The sequence below is a fragment of the Gouania willdenowi genome, chromosome 1 (assembly GCF_900634775.1).
Source record: "Gouania willdenowi chromosome 1, fGouWil2.1, whole genome shotgun sequence".
Lineage (NCBI taxonomy): Eukaryota > Metazoa > Chordata > Actinopteri > Blenniiformes > Gobiesocidae > Gouania > Gouania willdenowi.
Genome location: NC_041044.1, coordinates 8,113,590 through 8,136,351, shown reverse-complemented (window position 1 = coordinate 8,136,351; position 22,762 = coordinate 8,113,590). Strand labels below are relative to the sequence as shown.

General features: G+C 40.3%; 1 protein-coding gene across 1 annotated transcript in view; it reads right to left on the bottom strand.

Annotated features, from left to right (window-relative positions):
- The window catches only part of LOC114472322 (CREB3 regulatory factor-like), a 48,300-nt gene extending 41,334 nt beyond the window's left edge, over positions 1–6,966 (bottom strand). The window contains exon 1 of the mRNA XM_028461539.1: positions 6,742–6,966. The gene's annotated coding sequence lies outside the window, so the exon portion shown is untranslated. The remainder of the gene's footprint in view (positions 1–6,741) is intronic.
- Between the last annotated feature and the right edge of the window lie 15,796 nt (positions 6,967–22,762).

Sequence of the window (22,762 nt, the reverse complement as noted above, 5' to 3'; positions counted from 1 at the left end):
CCAATAAGTATGGTCAAAAAGGATGAAGGAAAGCTGCAGTAAATCTGTATGTTTTTGTTGTCTATCATTCAAGTGCAGTACCTGCTATTATTACAAATAAAAGGTAGGTTGGTTGAAAAAATATGCACTGGAGTACAGGAGCAACCACATTTGTTTAAAGCTGGTAACATATCGTGTTACTGTGTGCGTGACTTCTGCATGTGGCGGTGGAAAAGGCATTTGGCAGATGGAGGATAGAGGCGTTTAATGAAACATAATGATTGCAACTTGCACAGGGTTAAGACAATGTTAATTACTATCATTTATTTATGAAGTGCACAACCTCTATGAAGTAAATGGATGACTTCAGGAATGGTGTTACACTGCTTAAAAGCTGCCTGATGTGGGTTTGTAGCATAGGTTGATGCACCTATAGAATTACTATTTGTAAATTAACAAATAAACATATGTACACCAGTTGTGAATAGAGGATACTGTGAATGTGCTCAAATATTAGAGTAGTCGATCCACGTGTAATTATACCCAAGCCTGCTGTGTTATAGATGTAAACAGCAAGCCATTAGGATATGAATCTAAATGTTCATATTAAAGCTTTGAGTGAAAATAAATACATGTACCTACATGAATAGGGTTGGGCATTGCTTGGATTTTAACGATTCTGATTCTCAATTTCAATTCCTGTTCTAAGCGATTCTCAAATCCGATTATTTGAGTTGTGCAGGTAAACAGGTCACAGATTTCACAGGATAGTTTTTTCATTTGAAAAAGCTTCTACACAGGCTTTTATTCATTCACTTAGTTGATAGTAGGGATGTAACGATTCACTCAACTCCCGATACGATTCGATTCACGATACTGGGTTCACGATACGATTCTCTCACGATTTATTTTACAAAATAAGACTGTAGACAAATGATGACTGAAAAACTAGAAAATACGGTACTATTTTCCTTTTATTTTTCATTGTCAAAAGAATCCCTTGATAAACTATTCAAAACAATGCAATTTAACTAAAAATATATCTTGAATGAAATAAATAAAAGAATAATACAAATGAAGAAGAAGCCTATTAATTTAAATTCTGGTTCTATAGTAAACAATGCAAAACTGCATAATCGTTTTTCTTTTTAAAAGTGCAACTGAAAATGTATTTTGTGCCTTAACAAAAAACAGTCATTTCACTGTATTTACGTCAGATATTTGTTTGGACCAGCAGAGGGCGCTGGTAACCCAGTGGTCGATTGGCATGCAGATATTCTTGCAGTGAAGAAGAGATGCTATGCACTAGCAGACAGAACTAATATAAAAACGTGACTTTTACAGATATTCACGTAATATCACAGATATTCTTACGGTGCTAAAAGGGTAAGGAATCATTTATGAAAATGTTTAAGAGTAGAAGGCAGCCAGAAAGAGCGTAGTAGCAGATTCCACCCGCCGCCAACACTTCTGGACAAGAGAAGGATAAATATATATAGCACCCTCTGCTGTTTAAAAAAAGTACTGCGATTCAATTTTCACAGTATCGGTGAGAACCATGATACCTATGAATCAATTTTTAACTACCTTACGATTAATCGTTACAGTCCTAGTTGATAGAGTTTAATTTGGTTGCTGTACTGTAACTAGAGTATTCAATTACAAAAGTCCCCAACTGTAACTGTAAAACTGAAACTTGCTGAAATAACACTACAAACAAGTTGGCAGCAGTCTAAAAAACAAAGAGTTGCAGCCCAGGTAGATGTGAAACAAAACAAATTTAAACCCTGGAGCAGTCATGTGACAAATCAATCAACAGTTCTTGTTGAAAAATATAATTCTGTATACAGTGGAAACAGAAACTATAAAAAACAGTTATATTTTGAACATGTTTGTATTGTAGGCAAGATATTATATACATAAATGTAATTGGAGTCTAAAGTCACAAAAATTGCACGACTTTAAAAAAACAGACTAATATAAGACCTCTGTACATGAAGTATAAAACAAAAGAGCAGTGGAAACTTTGGACATTTTTGAATCTTTAAATCTGTTGATTAAAGAAACAGTACCTCAATTACTTTTTTCTTTATGCACATATGTAAATTGTATATGACTGTAAATTGTATAGTCTGTAATTCTGAGGCAGCAGCCCCTCCCCCGCTACAGAGAGATGGCAGCAACAGAGGACTGTCCTACACTTCCTCATTTAGCGGGGCAAAATTAAAGCTGTTAACTTCTTGAATAAGGCTACATTCTGGGTGAAGTCATTCTTTAGTAACTCCATAAATTGATCATATAAACCGTAGAAGCTGCGCTGTCCATGATACGGCTGAAGAACAATTGATCAGCGCTCTCTCTCCCCTGTCAGCCTATGGTCAGCGGCTGCCAGACAGTTACGTTCTGAATGCACCTTACACAAACCCCGCGTAAACAAACAGAGCAAGCTGGAAACAAACTAGTGCAAGCATTTAGGAATCAAAAAAACAAATCAAAATTCTAACATCTTTGTAACGATTCCGGAACCGGCTCTTGGTCCCCAACCCTATACATGAACCATAAAATGTGAATACAATCAGACAAACTTGGCACATGGTGGCATCAACACATGATGCATGTATCCTGATGTAGGGCCCTATGAAATCTGCGCTAACAGAATCACGGACAGAATCGACCAATGAAAACGGTTAAACGTGGAAATGGACAAAACCGGCATGAAACGCCGTCACCGTGGGGCAAAGAACGTTTTTTTTTTTTAATGGGGAAATGTTTCCGGGGAGCGCTTATTAAGTGCACCACCCTCCCCCCTCCTGTCCCGCCTGCATTAAAATCATCTTAAACCACCACAAACACCCTCTAAAACAATGCAAATCATCACTGACTCCTAAATACAGAGCCATCAGCGCCCGTTTAACTTTGCTGTGCCTGTAAAGCTTTAATCGTCTTCACCTGCTCAGTGTTCGAACTGTTGTGCCTGGCTAACTAAGAATAACTCAGTCCGTGTTGTCTTTTAGTTCTTTTTATTCCAGCCTTTTGTCCGTGTCTCGTAGGTACACATTTACAGTCAGCAAGCTACCTCAAGTACAACCGTTTCAGTGGAAACTTCCGGTTTACAAAATAAAAGTCCGTTGGAGCAACGTTATCAGAATGTTACATTCTAACAACATATCACCAGAGCTACAGAAGATAGGATAATTTAAATTTGGTTAATTTAAATTAAGTTGATAAAAACTTAAATCAATAAACCTGATCAGATTCAGTAAATAATTGATCCCTGAGAGGAAATATGGTGACATTAATGCTGTTCTCATACATCTTTATATGACATGAAAATAATTAAAAAGGAGCAGTCAGAATAATCCATGTCATTATATCTACCTTTTAATTGTATCTTACTTTATTTTTGACATACATTACTCCTCACAGGAGTTAAAAACTAATATTTTCTTTAAAAATAAATATTTCTTTTAAAAAAACAGAATCTAAAAAAATTACAGTGGAAAAAACGGAATTTAGGAAAAAAATAAAATGAATTTTATAGGGCCCTACTGATGCACAGCAGTGTCTGTAACAGTCTGTAGTAGGCGATATGGACCAAAAGTCATATCAATATTTTTTTTTCTAAATGGCAATATACAACATAAATGATGATGTTTTTTAATTCAATAAAGTATGACCAGAAAGACAATTCTGAGTTAAATGTTTTGATGTAAAATGCCACACAGGCACAATTATTAAAGGTATAGAGGAGGATTTTTCCAAAGTTTAGAAAAGAAATGTCCTCTTCACTTTTTGAAAAAATGCACATCCCCCCCCACCCCGCCAGGCTAAGCGTCACTTGTTTATTTAATTTAAATAGGTTTTTTTTTTTTTTTTTAATGATTCAATCGTCTTTTTCAAGCTGTGAATGCAGCTGAACATTGTTTTTTCATGAGGAGGCGGACCGTCCACAATTTTTAATACAAATAGGACATGAACATGTGATTACTTTAGTCGAGCAGCCAATAGTAACACACCAAACAGCTCATGGACCACTCAGTCTGTAAAAAAATCTCTGACTGACTGAAGAGGAGCATCACACTCCTGGATTTCTAAAGCTTAAATACAGAGCCAAGCGAAGGAGCAGAGGTCCAGAGTCCATTCAGAACACTTTGAATTACAATATACTCAAAGGTTAGTATGGACTTTTGACCAAATGATGCTTAAAAAAAGAAAGAAACTTACATACTGCAGCTTTAAGTTAGTGGAGTATTATCACGTCAACTCGCTGCTGCGAGTCTCACAGGTTGTGTGCGCGCCTACAGCACGCACACACACGCACACACACGCATTCAGCAATAAATCCGCAAATGAATGAATAATATCGTGTTTTGTCCTTTCAAGCGCTAACTGCGGCAGGACAACAAACACTTCAACTAGGCACAAATGGGCTCTGCAATAATATAATATTATGAGAAATTGTAATAGATTGAGTAACAATAGTAATATCACAAGCCTGCTGCATGCTCCTGGACTGGTTTGCAGCAGTATATTGTTGAACACTAGACTTTACCTTTTCACACATACAGGTAATGATGATGGAAAATTGGACACAATGAAAGTAACATGTACCCAAATAAGTCTGTTAATAAGACACTAACATAAATCAATACACCATGACATACAAATGTGACTAACTAAAAATGACAAGTACATTTTACCCAATTTTCTAAGCAGGACAGAGCTGAGAATGTGAGAAGTTGTGAACTGAAAATATCATGTAATATCTGTTATCTAGTCGATTTTATTTTGTTTAATTTATTTGAAGTTTCTACATCTTTTTTTTTTTTTTACAGTGTAGCCTTAAATTGAAGAAAAAAAAAAAGAAAAAAAAAAAAACAAATTCCAGATTTAGCGATTAGAAATAAATCTGTTGAATCAAAAAAAAAAAATTGAACACTTCATTAAGCCTCCTGTCAATATTTTCAGAGTTCATTTGAGGTCTAATGTTGTTGTGCTTGGTACTATATAAATACACTCAATATAGAAAACTTGGTAAAAGTAGCTTTTCAAAATAAAATACAGCAGCGTAATGAGTTCCACTCATGATCATCACGCCATAAAAGTGCCAAACACAGCAGTGTGTGAAGCATCCAGTCAGTTCAACGGGAGGCTGAATTCAGAGCATGAGCAGTCTGACCAGACAATGAACCCTTTAGCAGCAGGAGGCCTGGACAGGACAAAAAAACAAAACAAAACAAAAAAAAAACACAAGCCGTTCAGGATATCAGGCAGCAGAATGGATGGTGACGGCTAACCGAATAAAGGTTATTCATGGTTTGTTTTTGGTTTTTTTAAATGAACAGGGGGTGGAGATGCAGTCAGACAGAACAGAAGCCTCTGGAGCCCAGAGAGAGAGGCCGAGATGGCAGAGTGTGTGGCCGAAACCAGCGAGGGGAGAGGCGGGTAAGCAGGGACGAGTGTAGCTGTCAGTCAGCCTGGAAAACCAGCGCCTTAACATTTAGGGCTCAGACATGCATAAAAATATCTGCATTTATATTCTAATAACCTCAAACACGCAGCAAAGTGCGTGGGGAAAGCATTCCCACCATCATCCTCATTCCTCACCGACCTGCCTGCACCCCGCCTCCCCGTGTCCTTGGAGCTCTTTCCCGTAACGATGGAGAGCCAAAGTAGCCCCGGTCCTCCACCCCGTCCACCCAGCACCACATCACCTCCTAAAGGCGCCCTCAGCACCGGGCATACAGCCGTGCGGAAAGAGTGGATAGCCGGGGAGGCGCGGAGGGGCCGAGGTGTCCGCACAGCTGGAGCACATGCACGGATCCAGGGAAGGTGCCATGGTGGCAGCCAGCAGTGTGTGTCCCGCATGGCTATAGCCTTCTCTACTCTGCTCACATCCACTACACACAACCACATCTCATCGCTTCCTAATTTTCCTACTTTTTATGACACAAAACAAAACATTTCCTACCAAAAAACAGGACATCCACGACCAGGCTGAGCGGAGACAACAGGGATCCTCTCAGTGCACAGACAACAATAAAATGGGGCGCAGCTGGCACTGCCACCGGATGTCCAACATTAATTGTTAATACGGCCGTTTGTGAGCATGTGGATCAGGCTTTGGAATCACTGCGTCCTCATACAACATCTAGCTTCATCAAACACTTTTTTAGACTTTCTTTGGGGGTAAACTATGAAGTCAAAGCATTGAATAAATCACAGCGACAACTTTGAGTGGTGTTGGTCCACCTGCAGGTGCTGCTGCACAGCCATTCTGCTGCTGGTATCAGTGCTTACAGGCCCGGACAAGTTAGCCTCTGTGTGTGTTTTAATTATACTGCGGTGGAAATGTCACATTTGTTTAGCTATAGAAGCGGGGAACTATTTCCTCTCGGAGGTATGTTAAAAACACGGAGAATGGGACGTATTTCGTGGCCTAATTTTCAATAAGTATCGGAGTGATTCATTGTAGGCTCTTTTGCAAATAAACTCACCAGAAATATTTCTAAATAAGTATTAGAACAAACAGAATCCAACTGTTGTGTGTTTTTATTTGCTTAAAAATAAGCGAGTCGTGTTCATTGCAAGCTACTCTACATATTTTTCATGTGAAAGTAGCCATTTTTAATGACAGAAGACCGTTAAAAGCCTAAATTATCATCTATCTGGTATTTTAGTTTTTTTCTCATTGATTTCTAAGTCGCACATGTTGTTATAAACGCTTAATAATCAGCCAAAGGCTCAAAACAGCGGCCCTACCTCCACGCGTGTCCTCAAATGTCCCCTTCGAGTGGAGGCTCCTGTGGACCGGGGTAAAATGTCGGCCTCGGTCCTCTCCGGATGATATTACTCCGCTCGGTTCACGGAGGGGCGGCAGCGGCGGCCGCTCAGCCCGGGGCGACCACACTGGACCCCAGCCTCAGCCTGGGGACATTTTTAGGGGCTCTGTGAGCACTTTTTGCCGGACTGTTTCTCTACGGCGGATAAAAGATGTTAAAAAAAAAAAAAAAAAAAAAAAAGGTTGTTTGGCTGTTGACACCGTCCGCCACCCTCCCTCCCCTCCAGTGGCGCTATAGCTTAGCGCTAAAATGACAGGAATGGGATCGAACGGAGGACTAGAGCCTTGTGATAAAGTTATGCTGCCGTGTCCAGTTAACCATCGCCACGCTGGACCAGTGACACCATTAACAGGTCACTTTGTAAAGCGGCTCCACGTGTTAAAGGCACTTTTTCTAAAGTAGGGGATGTTGTGTGAGTTCCTCCGTCTGTTACTAAGCGTCAGCTTTGTTGTCACTTGTTAATAAACGAGTTAAAAACAGATGTAAGTCACGGATCCACGGACACACAGCGTGTTTTAGACACATTAGCAGCTTACAGCACATTTGAGGGCATTTGAGTTTACAAGTCATCCTGCGTTGCCAACAAATGCATTATAATGATGTCAGACTTCTGGCTCGTAATTTCAAAATAAAATACGGCAGCGGTTCTCAACCTTTTTCGGGTCGTGGCCCCATTTTAATATCACACATTTCTAGCAACCCCGAATACTTTTTTTTTGTCTAGCATTAGTTTTGAATAATGTTTGGAGATATTTTCATACATTATATTCATTCATTGTTTTTCTTTTTCTTCTTTATGCTGCATTTTATTTAAACTAAATTTATATTTCAGAGAGTGACAGTGCAGAATACAGTTTAACATTGTGTGTTGTGTTTTCATTTGAAAATTAAATATATTTTTATTCAGTAATTAATTGTATTAATTACTTGACATTTCAGGCGACCCCACATGTTACATTTAATTTGGGGTCACATAAATTATACAGCAGGCTGCAAGTGGTCCCATGTCTGATTTACATAGACAGAAGCTGGCTGCTGCTTGTGATTGCAAATACAATTAATTGTAAATGAATACAAAACGTCTCCTATCTTCTTTTTATTTATCATTCTTTTGACTAAAACACAATGTAGTTTTGGTCAAAACTTTGTCATCAGGATTATTTCAGATTTCAGTCAAGTAAATGACGTTAAGCTTTTAGTTGACTTAATCTGTTCCAGATGTAAGTCGACTAAAATATACAAGACAAGAGCTTATGCTATCTAAAAAAAAAAAAAAAAAAAAGAATTCATCAATCTGATTTTGTAAATACTCACTGGCAGATTCTACTGTACGTGATCAATGCATAAGAGCTCATATTGACATCAGTTTTGATTTCTATCACATGAGACAAAAGTATAGTCACAATTTTATAGGTCGATGAAATTATAAATATATTTAGGATTTTTTTTTAAGTTAGTCATTGTCTAGTTATTGTTAGTTAAAAAAAATAACTACGATGAACATTTTTAGTCACCAAGTTACACTGATATGGTACCTCAATGTCCATTAAACCAATGGTTCTCAACCTTTCAGTCCACGACCCCCAAAATAAAGGGGGAATAAAGGGGAGAGATGTTTGGGGCCCATCCGTAAAGTCAGCAAAATACAATTTAAAAAGAAGTAACAATTAGTTTAAACTGGGCATGACAAATTGTGAATGTGGTTCAGTTTGCAAAAATTACCTTGAAATATGGTGAAAAGATGTTAAAAGTGACAATAATGGGTCAACATTAACATTATTTGTTCAACAAAAAGTGGTGGAATGGGTTTATAACTGCCAAAAATGTCTTGAAAATGGAAAACATTTTTCAGAAAAAGCATTGGATTTTGATAGAGAAGTGGAAGAAATGGGAGTAATGTAGCAAAACAGCATTAAAAGGAACAAAAATCTGGCAAAATAAGTGACGAAAATAGGTTAAATTTGGCAAGTTTGGGGTAGTTGCAGAAAAAGAGGGATAACGTTCCAGGCGGCATGCTCGACTCTTATTGTGAAAATATTTCTTCGCTGTTAGTGTAGTGCTTGCTGTGTATTTCTAACTTGACTCGTGTTGAGGTCCGTGGATACGGATATGCGTTGTATGTAACAACTCAGTGACGTCACAGGGGCGGGGTCAGCCGACCCGCGTTTAAGGACACCCGAGGCCCAGCGCTGCGAACCCGGTGACCTCTGCTGGCCCGAGTGCCTGATCAGGAGCATTAGGCCCCTGGGGCTTTTGGAGCTCCCACACCGGGGATCCACTCACTCTGACCCGCGGTCTGTGTAAGTTACACAGGGTGAACTCAGTGTTTATCACCGGAGGATTAAAATGATCAAAGCAGCATTACTGCAACAAATGAACTTATAGCAAATGGGAAATAGGTGGTTTTAAATACATAGGATGTATTTATTAGAGATATAAAACCATTGAAAAACACATAACTGTTTATTGAAACGCTTATTTTAATTTTGAGCATTTAAATAATGTTCTGTACTGTTCTCAACCTTGGGGTCAGGACTTAATTTGGGAGGGGGTCGCCAGATGCCTTCAAGAAACTAAGAATATTTTTTTGAACAATTTGAACCCATTTTTGCCAAACTTGCCATATTGTAACCTATTTTCACCACTTCTTGCCATATTTTAGATCATTTGAATGCATTTCTGCAACATTACTCCCATTTTCTGCACTTCTCTTTCTAATTTCAATGCATTTTCTGCACATTTTTTCCACTTTCAAGACATTTTTGGCACTTATAAAACCCTCTTCACCACTTTTACCACCTAATGTTGCATATGTTGACCCATTATTTTCACTTTTACCCCCTTTTCACCATATTTCATGGTTATTTTTTCCTATTTAACAACATTCACAATTTGGCATGCCCTTTATTTGCCAGTTTGAACTAAGTGTTCCTCCTAATTGTTTCAATAGTTACATTTTTAATCTTTTTTAACCACCTTTTCTGGATGTTTTTGGCTACTCTAATTTGCAACTTTTTACCAATTTCTGTGGTTTTTAAAATCCAATTTTATCACCTTTTCCACCATTTTTGGTCACTTTCAATCATTTCCTTTCTGATTAAAACAAGGACTTACAGGTACATCTTTAAGACGACTATATACAATGGCACAAATAATAATACATTTCCTGTATATGAGTGGATATTATTTGTATAAATAATTGAAATGTGGTTCTCACAGATTCATAGAACAATGGACCATCATTTTGCTGACTTTATGGATGGACCCCAAAAATCTCTCCCCTTTATTCCCCCTTATAGATGGCCCTGTCTCCACATGACTGTTCTTCAGTGTTCATGTCTGACTTCAACCACCTTCAGGTACAGTGGGGGTCCAGGTCTCTGGAACCTTTATTTTGGAGGTCGCAGACTGAAATGGTTGAGATCCACTGCTGAATAATATAATAACAGTTAATGAACATATTCTAAACTCATGCTATAATGTTGGATTATTTCCTTCAACATTGAAACGGAATAACTCTGATCACTCTGTTGTTGTTCTATAACACATTTATTAAGTGATTGATGCCTATGTTTTAGCTCCATTATAAGTCTGGTTGATCTGTACATCAGACAAGGGTTATTGGCGGCCAAATGCGCCCCTCAAGGTAAACATTACAAAAAAAAAAAAAAAAAAAAACTCCCAAACACACAAAATGACAGAAAAATATACAAAACAATAGGAAATATAGACAAAATGGCCACAAAAAATTCTCAGAAAACACACAATATGACAACAAAAATGTACAAAATGACATAATGATGGAAAAATAGACAAAACAACCACACAAGACACACATAAAATAGGAGAAAATATACAAAATGACAACAAAAATACCCTTAACAGTAAAATGTACAAAACAACAAAAAAGATACAGTATGGGATTATAACTCCAAACACAAAAATGACAAGAACAAAAATCTCAAAATGAATCAAAAAATATAGATTAATAATAAACGCGCAAAGAATAGAAAAATACAAACAAAATAACAATAACATAAGTTATATGACAACTAAAATAGACTAAAAATTCCAAACAAGACAAAAACAACAAAAATGCACAAAATGAAAGAAAAATGTACCTAATGACAACAAAAACACTCAGAAACCCTTTGTTCTTTCCAGCGTTATTGCTTAGATTGGTCATTCATCTAAAAGCTGAAATGAATGTTGAAAATGTGGCCCTTGAATCAGAAAATCACATTTTTGTGGCCTCTCATCACAAAACATCTATCTACCTATAAAAGCAAGGGACGTCTGTGTGCACGCGTGTGTGTGCGTGGAGCAAATATCTCCCCGACGCGATGCAAGTTCAACCTGAAACTTAGTCAACGGGTTCCAAATACCCCAAATGTGTGTATCTGTTATTTTGCAGTAATTTGGTCATTTCAAAATGTTTATTTTAATTTACTTCTGGACGGCCCCGAAATGAAACCTATTCAACTTTTGACCTCAGGGTGTGAGGGGGCGCTAGCGCACATCTATATCTATTTCTCTGCACAGCTGCTCACCCGAGCAAGAGTCACGTGTGTGGCCAGAGCCAATCGCTGCGCACACAGCCAAGCAGACACAGACTGCAAACACACAAGTGAGAGAGAGGGAGATAGTTTAGACCAGGGGTGCCCAATCCTGGTCCTCAAGGGCCACTATCCAGCATGTTTTAGATGTTTCCCTCTTCCAACACACCTGATTCAAATGATCAGAATCGATATCAGGCTTCTGCAGAGCTTGTTGATGAGTTGATGATTTTAATCAGGTGTGTTGGAAGAAGGAAACATCTAAAACATGCTGGATAGTGGCCCTTGAGGACCAGGATTGGGCACCCCTGGTTTAGCCCGAAACACGGGAGCTCTCTGAATAGATCATTTGAAACTGTCAGCCACTGGTGAGTCTTCTGCAGACACGTTTCCCATTGTTTAAACCACATAACTGTTGCTCAATAATGCGCTGTTTCACTAGAGATGGTTTTGACCTCAACCTGTTCAATTCTTCATCTGGAAAACTGTGGATTCTCTGTGGTGTCGTGCATGGAAGCTAAGCTCTGACCACTTGGTTCAAAGGTACAAAATGATGTTGTTTTTTTAAAAAAAAAGACAGCCGAAGTGTAGATAATACTTTAATTTACTTACTCACTCATGTAGTTTGGAGTTTTACGTTTTGTTTTCTGCAGTTTTGTTTCTTTTCTGATTGGCGCTACAATGTCTATGGAGTTTGGTTATCAGCATCTCAAACATTTCACGGAACACACACACTGTATTTATTTATTTAAATATACTAAATAAGTAAAATAAAACACAAAAAATGCACAAAAATACAACTGAAAGAATAAAAAATACACATGACTCCAAAAAACTTACATTACAAAAAAATACAACAAAATATGAAAATGACTCAAAATACACAAAACTAAATATTTATACAAAAAATACACAAAATGACATCAGAATCACACTAAAATGGCAACGAATAACTATATTTATGCAAAAAATGCACTAAAACACAACAGAAAGATACACAAATACACACAATAACTCCAAAAAACATACATTACAGAAAAATACACCAAACAAAAAAATATATAAAAAGTGAGTTAAAAAACAACAACAACAAACACATTTATCATGTTCATGTCCCATAGAACTAAACCAGGGAGTTCACACATGCTGTTTTATTTTGCACCCGAAAATATACCCCTTTTCTGATTTGGTGGTGATGTCGTTTCAAAACGTTAGTTTGACCGTACGTTATTTACTGACCTCACCCAGAGGTGATTGATGGCAATGGCTGCTGTGTTGAAAGCTACACATTTCTCTGCAGCGCGTGTGTGAGAGAGAAAAAAACATATATTACAGGAAAAATACACCAAACGACAACAAAAATGACTCAAAATACACTAAACTAAATATTTATACAAAAAATACACAAAATAACAGAAATGAACAAAATGACTCCAGAATCACACTACAATGGCAACAAAAAAACTGTAATTATACAAAAAATGCACAAAAACAGAACAGAAAGATACACAAATACACAATGACTCCAAAAAACATACATTACAGAAAGATACACCAAACAAAAAAAAATATAAAAGTGAGTAAAAAAAACCAAACACATTTATCATGTTCATGTCCCATGGAATTAAACCAGGGAAATCGCACACACGCTGTTTTATTTTGCACCCGCAAATTAACCCCTTCATAACACTACAGAGTACAGAGTATGTACACCTCTTTGTACATCCAACCTTCAAACACATACTCATTTGGCCACAATTAACTCGACTTAAGCTCCCACATGAATGCATACTTCCGACGGGCACTGTACTAGTATGCTTAATGACAGAAAAATTTAGAAATTAATGACAAAATTACACGCAAAACACACAAGACGACTACGAAATTATACAAAATGATGAAAAAATATACTAAATGACTGCAAAAACACACAAAGCGGCAACACACATGTGACTTATTTAAAAATATACAAAATAACAATTATTTTAAAAAATGCAATAGGACTCCAAAAACTTAAAAAGAATGGCAATAAAAAATATTCAAAATACATTAAACAACAAGGCAACATAACATGAGAGAAAAATACAGAAAATGACGGATAAATGTAAAAAATTACAACTAAATGCACTACATGACTCAAAAGAAAAGCACAAAACAAAAAAATGCACAAAATGAAAGAAAAATGTACCTAATGACAACAAAAACACACAGAAACCCTTTGTTCTTTCCAGCGTTATTGCTTGGATTGGTTATTCATATAAAAGCTGAAATGAATGTTGAAATTGTGGTCTTTGAATCAGAGAATCACATTTTTGTGACCCTTCAGTGATAAAAGCTGCCCCTCTCTGCTCTAGAACAGTGCATCAATAGGCTTGATATGGATTTAGAACCAAGCTTTTCCAGCCAAACATTTGGCAAAGTACCCACAGCTTGTTTTATTCAAATGTCATCACTCCTCCTTTGTGCTTCATCATGCTTCTGTGTTTCAGGTGAGATTCTTAGGTGACCATGGTTCAACAGGAAACAGGGATCTGCATTGACACCATGTGTGTGTGTGTGTGTTAAAATCCCCAGATCACAGCTGCTCCCGTGTGATGAAAGCATCCTATAATAGAAGCACAGCCTGACTGTCTTATTTAGGTCAAATCCTATGGCTGCTCCCATGAAAAAATATTTAAATCTTAATGTTCTCTCAGAGGGAGGTTGGTTGTCATGGTGAGTGAACACATTGAAGTGCTTTTTATGAATATTACACAGGATAAGCTGTGGGTTGTTTATTTGCATCTGACACTTCAAACCTGTGTGTAGAGAAAGTGTGTACGTGTGTGTTCCTAAATATATTGTACCATTTGAAGATGAAAACCTTCTGATGGAAGAAAAGATCAAATATGAAGAAATCACAGCTGAATGAAAATGTTAAGTTATTTACATAACCCTGGTTCTATGTGTAATATGAGTGAGATGTCTCACTATGGGATGCACACCCTATCTGCAGCCCCTCAGAAGCATTTTCTCAACCTGCCAATCCTGATTGGCTGGTGAAACGTGTCTCTCCGTCAGGGACACTCCCACCTCCTATAAAAGGAGTGAGCGGACAGACACGGCCTATTCAAAATAAGCACCACTTCTCCTCGTTCGAGCAAGAAGGATTGTCTGGTGAGACATTTCACTCATATTACTCATAGAACCGGGGTTATGTAAATAGCCTAAAGTTCTATTTCTTAATATTTAGTGAGATGTCTTACTATGAGATATGGTAGTTCCCGTATTTCAGACATGCTTATCCAGCGGATACCAGCCCGTAGGGAAGAAGTCTGTACACATCAGGACAGTAGAACCGCCTGTGCCACACACGGGGCGGAAGCGTCCTGCATGTATAACGTGACAAACGTGAGGGGCAAGGTCCAACTCGCCGCCGCACAGATGTCTTGGACAGACACTCCCCTGAACAAAGCCCAGGATGTGATGAGACCCCAAGTTGAGTGTGTGCGCAGACCATCAGGTCGCCATGGACCCTGACTCATAAAAGCCAAAGCAATTGCTTCCACAACGCAGTGTGACAGGCGTCGCTTAGTAACAGGCTTCCACTTACGTGGATTAGCCCAGGAGATGAACAGCTGATCGCTACTCCTGAGACTCTTGGTCATGTCCATTAAGGTGCGCACCGCACAAACTGGACATAACGCATGAGGTCGCTGCTCATCTTGTGAGGCAGAAAAAGCCAAACGGTCAATGGGAGAACACGAGTCCACCACCTTAGGCACAAAAGATGGGTTGGGCTTCAGAATGATCCTCGTATTGCCCAGGAAGAGCTGAGCGCATGATGGGTGGACCAAGAGCGATGGATGTCACTGACCCGCTTAGCTGATGCCAGAGCCAGTAACAAGAAATCAATCAATCAATCAATCTTTATTTGTATAGCGCCAAATCATAACCAATGGTATCTCAAGGCACTTTACAGTAGAGCAGTCTTAAGGACGGACTCTTCATTTTATGGATACACACATATGCATATATACGTATATACACATACATATGTATCCCACACCCAACATGAATTCATCATGGCGGCAAGGAAAACCTTCTGTTAAGCAGCAGGAACCTTGTGTGGATCCCATTCCTATGATGAACAGCCATCCACGTTATGCTGTGTCGGGTGTGTGCAGAGAAAAGGGTGGAGACAGAGCCGCTGAGTCTCTGTAACTCCACACTGAGGATCCCACGGACCTGCAAGACAAAAGCCAGAAGGAGTACAGGAGCAAACACAAGGGAAGAAGCAGACATAGAGGGAGTGTTTGAAAGAGTAATGGGACCCTCTCCGGTCCCTCTCTAACCTAAATGACCTCTCTCTTAACGCCCTCTCCAACCTCTCTCCAACCGAGCATGCCAGACCCCCCCCCCCCCCGGCAGTCTATGCCTATTGCATCTTAATTATGAGCTATGAGCTGGTTCCTAACTAAAAGCTTTACCAAAGAGGAATGTTTTGAGCCTAACCTTAAAGGTAGAGAGGGTGTCTGCCCCCCGAACCGTGGTTGGTAGATGGTTCCAGAGAAGTGGGGCCTGATAACTGAAAGCTCTTCCTCCTATACTACTTTTAGAGATGAATGGAACAACGAGTAGTCCAGCATTTTGAGAGCGTAGTGTTCTGGGGGGATTGTATGGCACTACAAGCTCCTTGAGATAGACTGGTGCCTGTCCATTTAGGGCTTTATAAGTGAGAAGAAGAATCTTGAATTCTATTCTATATTTTATGGGAAGCCAATGCAGAGAGGCTAATACAGGAGTAATGTGATCTCTTCTCCTAGTTTTAGTCAGTACACGTGCTGCAGCATTTTGAACCAGCTGAAGTGTCTTAAGCGACTTGCTCGGGCAGCCTGCTAAAAGAGAATTACAATAATCCAGTCTAGAGGTAACAAAAGCATGGACTAGTTTTTCGGCGTCGCCCTGAGACAGGATAGATCTGATTTTAGCAATGTTACGGAGATGAAAGAAGGCAGTTCTTGAAGTTTGTTTTATGTGAGAGTTGAAGGATAAATCCTGATCAAATAGAACCCCAAGGTTTCTAACAGTTGTGCTTCGTGCCAGAGTAATGCCATCTAGGGCAGTTAGGCTAGCATAGGTTTCTCTAAGGTGTCGCGGGCCCAGTACAATGACCTCAGTCTTGTCTGAGTTGAGAAGAAGAAAATTTTGGTCCATCCAGGCCCTAATGTCCTTTAGACAGGCCTCAAGTTTAGATAGCTGATTTGTCTCACCTGGCTTCATTGATACATACAGTTGGGTATCATCAGCATAGCAGTGGAAGTTAACAGAGTATTTTCTCATAACATTACCAAGGGGGATCATATAGATACAGAAGAGGATTGGACCTAGCACAGAGCCCTGAGGAACCCCGTAGCTTACTTTAGTGTACACAGAAGACTTATTATTCACGTGTACAAACTGGTACCTATCAGATAGGTAGGACTTAAACCAGTTTAGGGCAGTCCCTGTGATTCCAAGTAATTTCTCTAATCTCTCTAGTAGAATATAGTGATCTATAGTGTCAAAAGCTGCACTAAGATCTAATAAAACCAGCACTGAGAGTCGTCCTTCATCTGAAGCCCAGAGTAGATCATTAGTTACTTTAACTAAAGCAGTCTCTGTGCTGTGTTGAGCTCTAAAGCCTGACTGGAAGTCCTCGAACAGGCTGTTGTTTTGAAGAAATTCACAGAGCTGAGCTGCCACAACTTTCTCAAGAATCTTTGAAATAAAAGGAAGATTAGATATAGGCCTGTAGTTTGCTAAAGTGCTGGAATCAAGAGTAGGTTTTTTGAGAAGGGGTTTGATTACAGCTACTTTAAAGGACTGTGGCACGTAGCCTATTGATAGGGATATATTTATTGTCTCCAACAAAGATGGGCAGATTAGGGGAATAACTTCTTTAAACAGCTTAGTTGGGATCGGATCTGAAAGGCAGGTCGATGGTTTGGAGGATGAAATAATAGAGTTAAGTTCCTGAAGTCCTATATGTGTGAAACAGTTTAGGTTAGGCCTATTTACATTTAATGGTACAGCAGGCCCAGGTGAAGGCAGGGAGTGGCTAATTTTATCTCTAATCTTGTGAATTTTATGGTTAAAAAATGTCATAAAGTCCTCACAGCTGAGGGCTAGAGGAATCATGGGCTCAATAGAGCTCTGACTTTGTGTTAGCCTGGCTACAGTGCTGAAAAGGTACCTCGGATTATTTTTATTTTCTTCAATTAGTGAGGAGTAGTATGTAGATCGACTATGTCGTAAGGCTGTCATGTATTTACTATGGCTTTCTTGCCAAAGTATTCGTGACTCCTCTGTTTTATTGGAGCGCCACATTCTCTCTAATTTACGGGTTGTTTGTTTGAGTGTGTGAGTTTCAGAGCTAAACCACGGAGCTTTCCTCTGACGTTTAATAGTTTTTTCCCTCAATGGGGCTATTGAGTCCAAGGTGGATTTTAGTAGACTAGCAGAGCTATCGACAAGCAGATCCAGTTGAGAGGGGTTATAATTAATATCATAGTTATTTATTGGATGGTGCACTGAGTTTAAGGCAGCAGGAATGGCCTCTTTAAATTTAGCCACAGCACTGTTGGATAGATTTCTACTTGTAACTATTTTATTGCACAGTGCGAGATCCTCTAGGATAATGTTAAAAGATATTAAAAAGTGATCTGATAGCAGAGGATTTTCAGGGTAGACTTTTAGTTCATTAATATCAAGGCCATATGTTAGAACAAGATCAAGAGTATGATTTAAACGATGAGTAGCTTCATTAATAGTTTGAAAAAAGCCAACTGAGTCTATTAGGGACATAAAGGCTGAGCTCAGGCTATCACTATCTTTGTCCACATGGGTATTAAAATCTCCTACTATCAGTATTTTATCAGAACTGAGGACTAAGTTTGATATAAACTCAGAGAATTCTGATAGAAATTCAGAATAAGGGCCTGGAGGACGGTAAATTATCGCAAATAAGACTGGCTGGCAGGTTTTTGATTCGATATGAGATAAATTTAGAACCAGGCTTTCAAAGGAAGTGTAATTGGCCTTTGGTTTAGGATAGATTAGGAGAGAGGAATGATAAATAGCTGCTACACCACCTCCACGGCCTATGTCTCGTGGCATATGAGTATTTAAATGACTGGGAGGAGTGGCTTCATTTAAACTAACATATTCATCTTGATACAGCCATGTTTCAGTTAAACAGAATAAATCAAAGTTATTTTCTGAGATAAGGTCATTTACTAGTAGAGATTTGGATCTCAGTGATCTAATATTTAATAGAGCACATCTAATGGTTTTATGTTTTGGTGTTTCTAGATTTGAGATTTTAATTTTTTTCAGATTTTTATAATTGATAGCTCTTTTATTTGATTTTATGTTAAAATCATTGTGAAATATGGGTCGGGGGACTGACACCGTCTCCATAAAATAATATTCATCACCATCACAACAGTTGTCATGGCGATGAACACAGCTATCCTGATAGCAATGGGAGGGAAACTGTCCTAAGGCAAGCGCAGAGGGGCGTGGAGGACTCCACCTCTGTAACATGGTCTCATTCATGAGATGTCATAAATGTGCCATGTTTTCTGATAGTAGAGATGCTCCCTCCAAAGTAGGATGGATTCCATCTCTTCCTATCAGGTTCGGTTTTCCCCAGAAGGATCTCCAATTATCGATGAAGCCCACCTCGTTTTCTGGACACCACCTCGATAGCCAGCGGTTAAATGATGACATGCGGCTATACATGTCATCACTGGTCAGATTTGGTAAAGGACCAGAGAAAATTACGGAGTCCGACATTGTTTTAGCATAAGCACAAACTGATTCAATGTTCACTTTGGTTGCTTCCGACTGGCGACGTCGGGAGTCATTAGTGCCGACATGGAGGACTATCCTATCAAACTTACGATTACTCTTTGCCAGCAACTTTAGATTTGATTCTATGTCGCCCGCTCTGGCCCCTGGGATGCACCTCACAATGCCCGCTGACTTCGCTAGCTTCACGTTTCTCACTATGGAGTCGCCAATTATCAGAGTTTGTTCCCCGGTGAGTGTGTTGTCCTCACAGAGGGGGGAGAACCTGTTTGAGACGTGAACATGGTGGTGTCCCGAGCGGCTTTTTGACCTTCGACTATGCTTACCACGGACAGTAACCCACTCATTGCTGGCCGGGGGGGAGGCTAAGCTAGAGCTAGCACGGTCCGCACCGGCTAGGTCCTGCTTGCTAGCTTCGGTTTTGGTATCAGGGGTGCGGAACCGCTTCTCCAGATTGTTGATCCTCGCCTCCATATCTAACAGTACGCTACACTTTATGCAACTACCATTGTCCCTAAAGGAGGACGAGGAGTAACTAAACATCTGACACACCGGGCAGGAGAGCGGAGGGGAGGAGAGAGAAGCCATAGGTGCTAAATTTAAGCTAAGCTAAGCTAAGCTAAGCTAAGGACAAAAGGAAGTTTAAAGGAGATTGTACTGCCTATAAGAGGAGAGATTGCTTTTTACTTAACCTTCGTACGTTTAACTGTACGGTAAAAAATTAAAACAAGTGTTTTCAAGGCTAAAATATCAATGACAACAAGTTTGATTAGAGTTAGCAGAACACAGTAGTAGAGCGCTGCAAGCAGCGGTAGAGCGTAAACAGGAAATGATCGATACGTCACCACGATACCTCACCACGTCAGCACGTCATCAGACTGCCTAAAGAGAGGTGAACTTCAGGAACGCATCCTCCAGTGGTTCGAACGGAGGGTTCAAGTCCCTCCAGAACTGCTGCCAGAAAGCACGGTGGTACCTATGGTCTGAACATGGGGAGGAGCCTGTGTACCCCCAAAGCCAACGTGACACGCGACGATCGCCACCAAATATACTTTCACAGTGGAAAAGGCTTTGTGCTTGTCAATCAGGTCTTGCAGGAATGACAAAATCACTCCCACCGGGCACTGAAAGTGGATGTGGCTCCTCTGGAGACACCATCCCTCAAATATCCTCCGCTTGCAATCATAAAGAGACCTAGTGGAGGAGGCTGGAGTACTCTGTATGGTGGAAATCACACTCTGTGAGAGTCCCACGGCTGACAGATTGAGCCACTCAGGGGCCAAGCACACAGCACCAGGGACTCTGGGTGCGGGTGAAAAATTGTGCCCCTCGCCTGCAACAGCAGTTCCCTGCACAGCGGGAGCTGCCAGGGACGAGCACACTGCAACTGGTAAATCTCCGCCAGCCAGTGCATGGCAGGTTAATATGGAGCCACCAGGATCAGTGTATGGCCATGCTCCCTTACCCAGGACAGGGTGGGGGTATCAGAGCCAATGGGGGGAATGCGTAAAGAAGCATGCGTAGCCAATCGTATGCTGGTGCGTCTACGCTGAGGGGAGCATTTGTGCTGCGCAGGGAGAAGAACCTTGCGCACTGCGCGTTTTCTCCCCCGGCGAACAGGTCCGCCTTGTTCCATCTGTTACAGACCCACATCTGCTGTATCACCAGTGGATGTAACATCTATTCCCCGTACACCGGCGCACCCCTGGACTGCAGGTCTGCGCCCACGTTCAGGATCCCCGGGACGTGCCTCGCTCTCAGTGAGAGAAGACAGCCACAACCCCACAGGATCAGTTTGTGTGCCAGCAAAAACAACCGACGGGAGGAGCAACCCTCCCTGCTTGTTTATGTATGCCACGGTCGTGGTACTGTCTGTCCTCACCAGGACATGATGTCCTATGAGAGACGGAAGGAAGTGGATCAGCAAGAGAAACATCGTGAGGAGGGAGGAAGGGGTCCTGCTCGGACAGGCTCACTTTGCGCGCCAGCCTTGGAGGCTTTATTTGTTGAAAATCACACACTGCCGACATGAGCCGGGGGATTCGACCACCAGTCGGGCATGTTTCAGACCCAGGCAGTCCGAGCAGACCTTATGTTTGTCTCTGCCAGAGATTTTACCTCCACATGGACAAAGGCGAGCACTGGAGCATCTACTTCCCTCAGTGAGAGGAACCTTGGCTTCCATCGCCGTGCTGACGCAGGCAGGGAGAGCAGGTGGATTAGCTTGCGCTACCACGAAGCGGCTAGCACATGTGCTAGCAGGGATAGAGGCTAACGTGTGCTGGAGCATTGAAGACGTCAAGGACAGTGTTAGTTTCGAAATGACAGCTGGCGCGCTGGCGTTCGAGAGCTCGGATACCATGGTATAAGAGCTAGAGCTGGACTGTTCACTGTCATGAGATCCCAGAGGGAGGACCAACGTGCACAGAATCCTGGAGGCGTCGAGGATAGTGGGCATGGGACTAAAGCCTGGTGTGCTGATGTCTAGGAGCTCCGGACCTTGTGGTGTGAAGCATGTAGTGGGGTGGTCACCAGAGTGAGAGAGCCGCTAGGAAGGCCAACGTGCACCGGAGCGTCAGCGTTGGAGCTAGCCGTCCGCTGTAGCCGAGGCTCGGGGTTCACAACCTTATGGTGATGAACAGGACAGCACTCACCGAGCAGAGCAAGGTAAGCACTGGTTTCTTTCTTCCTAACCTGGTGTGGTCCAAGCAAAAAAGCGTCAGTCTTATCAGCATCCATCGACTGGAAACCGAAGATTCGCATGTGGACTGTTAAGCTGACAAAACAAAAACGCGAGATAGGATAGAGTGTCCCTTGCGAACGGACACGTTTCACCAGCCAATCAGGATTGACAGATTGAGAAAATGCTTTTGAGGGGCTGCAGATAGGGTGTGCATCCCATAGTGAGATATCTCACGAAATATTATGAAATAGAATACATTTTCAGTATTCATTCCAAGAAACAAGTCTGAATTCAGACTTTTTCAGTATTCTGAGATTAAAGTCGTAATTTGGTAGAACTCAAACTTTATTTCCAGAATTCTGAAATTCCAGATTAAACAATCGTAAATAAGAACTCTGAGAATTATGTTACTAAGTTTGAACTCTGCCAAAAGTTTGAATCCTAATCCTAAAATTAAAGTCAAAGTTCAGACTTTTTTCATAGAAGTCTGATATTAAAGTTTAAACAATCAGAGAATTCTGATAATGAATAGGAATTAGTCTCAACAATTGTAATGCTAAAATTAAAGCTACCTCCAAACACAGTGGGAGGAGACAGACATAGAAACAGTGTGTGTAAAATACAGGAAAAACAACTCAGTGCACTACTCCACACCATCAGGGGTTAGGTTTGGTTTACATGTATGGGGCAATGATTGTAAAGTTACACATGCTAAAATAAACAGCAACTTTTTGCAACAAACAACATTAAAAAAAGTATGTGGATATTTTTATTATTATATTATTACAATATTTGTGAAATTAGTGATTTTTTTTCTCGTAAAAATATGTCAATATTAAGTCTAAATCTAAATGTTAAATCTAAATGAT